This window comes from Papaver somniferum, chromosome 2 (genome assembly GCF_003573695.1).
Source record: "Papaver somniferum cultivar HN1 chromosome 2, ASM357369v1, whole genome shotgun sequence".
Taxonomy (NCBI): domain Eukaryota; kingdom Viridiplantae; phylum Streptophyta; class Magnoliopsida; order Ranunculales; family Papaveraceae; genus Papaver; species Papaver somniferum.
In genome coordinates, this window is record NC_039359.1 from 52640155 (window position 1) to 52645716 (window position 5562).

A 5562-nucleotide genomic window follows, 5' to 3' on the forward strand; every position below is an offset into this window, starting at 1 on the left:
TAGTAGGGAGGGCCTTCTGAGATAATTTCCAAATAAACAGTCTAGCTAATCCTTGGAATTACTTCCATATTCCATAATTTTCTATATGCGAATTCACTATTATTTCCATTTACAAAATTTTGGTTAATAAGAAAGTTGTATATGTTTTTGGCCGAGAAAACTTCTAAATGGTGATGTTTCCATCTAATTCTTTAAGTGTCTTCACTTTTTAGAGATATTGCGAGAACTTTTTCTTTTATCATCTCTTAGACTTTTGTGGCAGTGGTTCTTGTTTTTCCATCAATTTGGGAATTTTATCTGAATTAGGAATCTAATTGTCCTCCCAAATCTTCGTATTAGCCTCATTTTTCACTTGCCAAATAAAACTACTCTTGATAATATTCAATCCTTTTTGTACACTTGTCCATATTGAAGAGACATTATAGTTTCTAGATGGTTGCAATGGACGAGAGGCATGGAAAACCTGTGCATCTGAAAGTTTTACCCATAGATCTTTTTCTGATATTAACCAATTAGCCAATTTCGTTAATAGAGTTATGTTAAATTGATGGGAATTTTTGATTCCCAAATTCCCTTGTGATTTTGGTTTACATATGTTGATCTTTAGTCTTTAGCCTACTAGTCCAGAGTCTACCAAAAGCCTCTTTGAATTCCAAAATTGATGGACAAAAAGGAAAATGAGGTTATTACACCTGCATTGGATTCTTAATTCTGATACAATTCTCGAAGATGGACATAACCTTCCCATCTAATGCAGATGTTATAACCACCTTTTCCTTTTTATCCATCTTCGAGAGTTGTATCAGAATTAAGAATCGCCAGAGAGAGAGGAGATAGAAGTTGTTTTTGGGGCGGAGGAAAAATCGCCAGAGAGAGAGAGGAGATAGAGGAAAAATCGCCAAATAGTAATTGTATCTGAATTACTATTTGGTTTTTTCTCAAAAACCACAAATCAAAATTCAAAATTTAGGTTTTTTTTGTTTTAATGGAAATCGAATTCTACCAAATCCAACACACAACATATACTTGAATATTTAGTGTAACATCTCTTCATTCAACTACTTTGATCATTTGCAAACGATGGAAATACAAAATTTAGGTTTTTTTTCTTTTCCTGTAATGGAAATTGAATTCTTCCAAATCCAACACACAACTTGTACTATATTTTATGTAAAGTCTCTTCATTCGAATCCTGTGATCATCTGCAAACGATGGCAGCAATTCACTTCTCCGGTTTCTCCGCTCAAGTTGATATTTTTATGAAATCGCAATTGTGATAAATGAAAAGAAACTAGGTGTTAGAGCTTCTCCAATGGTTGTTGTATGTATTTCCTATATGGGAACACAAATAAGACATCTTTCTTCCAAATTTTCCTTAACTTTAGGTGAAAAGGATTATTCATCGTAGGAAATACCATTAGATCCTAGAAATAATATATTAGAGAGAGTCTAGTCCAGTTGACCCAGTCAATTGTCTGTTTGGTCCTTTTTGGTAAAATATATTATAGTTTGGTCCTAAAAATTATGGTTTGGTCCTAGGCTGATGTCATGGATGATGTAAATGTCATTGTGTGGTGGCAGAAATACCCTTTTGGGGCCACATATATAGACAAACTCACTAAAAAATATCTCATTCTTAGATTTACATTCTCTCTCCTCTTTATTTTCAGATTTGTTTCCTCTCTCCTAATTTTTTCAGATCTAGTTTCTCTGTTCTTGATTTTCTTTCACCGTTTTTACTGCTGGTGTTAGATATTGATGAAGATGATGGTGTTGAAGATGACGAAGAATCATATAAAGATTATGAAAATGATGAAGATGAAGATACGTTTTTTATTTCTTTGCTACTGTTGAAGACGAAGACGAAGATGAAGATGCGTTTTTGATGTTTCTTCTCGTGTTGAAGACGAAGATGATGAGATATTTTTTGCTGCTCGTGTTGAAGATCTCGATTTGTTGTTTTTTTTCGTGTTGATGATGATTCATGTTTGTTGCTCGTGTTGGAAATCTCGATTTGTTGATGTTTTTCGTGTTGATGATGATTTGTAGATGTTTTTTCGTGATGATGATGTTTGTTGCTGCTGTTAAAGACGTCGAAGAAGATGAAGATGATGTTGCTGATGTTTTTATAAGGAGTTCATTCCAGAAATGAAGTCTGGTTTTTATATGTTTTTATACGGAGTTCATTTCCGGAATGAAGTCTGTTTTTTTAGGTTTTTATATGGACTTCATTTCTTGAATGAAATCCGTTTTTTTAGGTTTTTTATATGGACTTCATTTCTGGAATGAAGTCTGTTTTTTTAGGTTTTTATATGGACTTCATTTCTGGAATGAACTGCTACAAGAAAATAAGTAAAAATTAACACGGAAGGGTACTTTTGTCAGTTTAATATTTTTAAATAATTATGGACCAAACAGTAAAGGCGTTTTCCTAAAGGACCAAACAAACATGGGCCCACCTAAAAAAGGACCAAACGATGTTTTTCCCCTATTTATCTCCAACTAGGTTTTGTGCCTGTGCTACGCTCGGGAATTTTTGTTCTTTTAGCCATATTTTTTATTAGGTGTCGTGGGGTTTGGTCCCGCCCCATCACAATACATTTTTGATTAGGTGTGGCTCGGCTTCGGCTTGCCTCGCCCCGTCCTGATTTGATTTGGTAAAGCTCGGCTTCGCCTAGCCCCGTCCCGATTTGATTTGGTAAACTCATCTTTTTCTTTTAACCATATTATTCATTTGATGTGATAAAGCTATGCACGCCTCGTCGCCCTGTCCTGTCAATTTTGATTTGGTGAAGGTTGGCTTTGCCTCGTCTTGTCCAGATGCATTTTTGATCTGGTGTGGCTCGGCTTCGCCTCGCCCCGTCGCTTTTAATTTTTAATTAGGTATAGTTCGACTTTGCCTCGCCCAGATGCATTTTTCATTTGGTGCCGCAAGGCTTCGCGCTGCCATGCCCTGCCCCATCGTTCCCTAGCTAATATATTTTGCAAGATATAGAGGCACATGCCATATATCCAATTTTTAAGCACCAAAAGCGCTGTAAGTTGGACATTGATATGTTCTTGAACATATCTCACATGGACACTACAAAGAAGAAATATGTGTACTAATGATTAATCATATAACTAATAAAGATATGTACTAACGATGTTCCAACCTCGTTGATGTAGTAGAAATATAGAGTGCATATTCATTCTCAGTACCTCGGTATCATAGTCGGGCCATAATAGAATACGAGTACAAAATAATCAAGAAAATTTGAACCACGCCAAGCACATGTGCCATTGAAGCTCAATCAATACCTTTCTGGAAAAGACAGTTTTTTTTCCTGTTCGTTTGAAATCGCTCATGTGCCTTTTCCTGGCTGTTTGGAACTGCCTTTCTTCTGATTTGTCTTTCAAGGAATCTACCTTGAGAACGACAGTAATTGTATGTTTTTTTCTTTTCGCGAGCCTCAATATCTCCAATGCCGTTCTCACTATTGCACTTGCTGCTGTTCTTGTAATTGCCATTGTTGTTACGTTACAAACTTTAAGTGCTACACTAATGATGAAATAAGACATGCCAATGCATTTCATTCTATTTTACCGGTCTTCCCTAAAATAACACGGCGATATTTAGTAAAATGTATGTAAATTCATTCTTCTTTGTATTATAATTTTAAGAAATGATAATTAAAGTTTAACACGATGTATTGCATTACTGTACTTACGAATAACACGGCCAACGTCCTTGTTGTACTTACCAATACACAGACCTGCATACAAAGTTAAGGACCTGGGTAAGCATGAAAAGAAAGAAATGCAATCAAGTGTGTGTGTGTTTTACCCAATATTAGAAAATACGCTTGCTTATGGAAAGGTCCAACACTCGTTCAGTATGTCGTTGTACCACAATGTGTGTGCTCACAAAGTATTCCCTTACATTGATTGACCAAAGGTGTATACTAAACTCTTTTTAAACCACTTTTTCATCAGTAATGTAAAACGAAAAATGGACGTAACAATGGTTACCTTGGTACGATTAATTTTTTGTGTGATGTTGGGTTCAACATCATTATCCATCGCTAGTAAAGTGCAAGGCCACCAGATACAAACTTCACAGCTCATTCGGTGTATGGATTCTGGAATGACTGAAAAGAGTGTCGGCTGCCAAATGTAATCAACCCAAAAATAGAGGAAGAACTACAATTAGATATTACTCAAGCAAATCAAAAGAAACTAAAAAGTAAAGATCATAACTGGGTTCCCTTATACAATCCTGAAGTTGGCACCCACCAAAAACATAATTGTAAACTAATTCTGTTCTTATTAGTCATGTTAAGTACAATTCATGAATTAAGATCGGGGTAATACCGTTACATCAGATCCGGGGTAGGTTTGCCCAATTTGATTAATGAGGATAAGAAATCTAGATTGAGTTTAGTTGCTTCTCCATATATGGTAGGTGTTAGTATTGGAGGACCCAAGTAGATTGATTTTAGTTTCTCTGGCAGACCATCTAAAACCAATCACTAACATAAATACCGCTTTATTGGATACAATCTCATTAAAGTTCAAAAATAAATAACTGAAACGGAGAACATAATAACTTACATTGGAACGTTCTCCACCGATGCCCTCTCTTGTTTTCTGCACACACAAAATTCTTCAACTGACTAAAGGTATTAAGTGAATTGTAGAAGATACGTACCCAAAGGGATATCAAGGTGCTTGGTATTTGATTTTTCTGGAAAGTTCTGTTTACACCAATCTAACAGCTAATAAGAAACATCATACGAACATCATTTAGCTCACAAGGATTAAATGGTCATACCTGATGCATTTCCCGTGTAAATCTAGCCATGAATCTTTTCAGATGTGTGAACAGCTTTGCCACTTGGAAGAAAACCTAGAGACTTGCTCTGGTTAAACAAATAATTGGCTGATAATGTCTTGACTTCGCACTACTAAAGAAAAAATGCCTATCGTAACCACAGGTAGCAAAATGGGGTGCATTAAACATTGGCAGCTTATGTCTACCAAACCTGTATATCACCAATAGTCCAATGTAGCTAAAAAACATCTACTAACAGCAATAGTAAAATTCTAGTAAACTACTTTAGCTTGCATTAAAAGTGAACAAAATGAGATAGCTTGGACATGAGGGTATAGAAATTAAAAATTTTAAGGACCTTTTGATACTATTCCCCTGATTACGAAGAAAAATACAGCAAAAAACAGAATATCGAAAGCAAAGAGGATATAGAAAAATCAAATTCTTACCTGGTTGAGAGTTCTTGAGTTTTTGTTTGCGTACCTGTTAGAAAATCAATAAAAGAGTAAGTCAAGATCACAAAATAGATGAGAAAGAAAGAGATCAAAAGTGAACAGGCAAAGGGAAAGCTGTAAGATAGAAAGAGATACAAAGAGTACAGGGAAAAGAAAAAAATTCTAGGATCCATCAACTAAAATTGGATTAGAATGGTTGTTATCTGTGAACCCAAACCGATTTGATAAGATTATAACTAAAAAATAGGAAAAACAGCAACTTAAAATTATAGGGTTCTTAAACATATGTCTTAA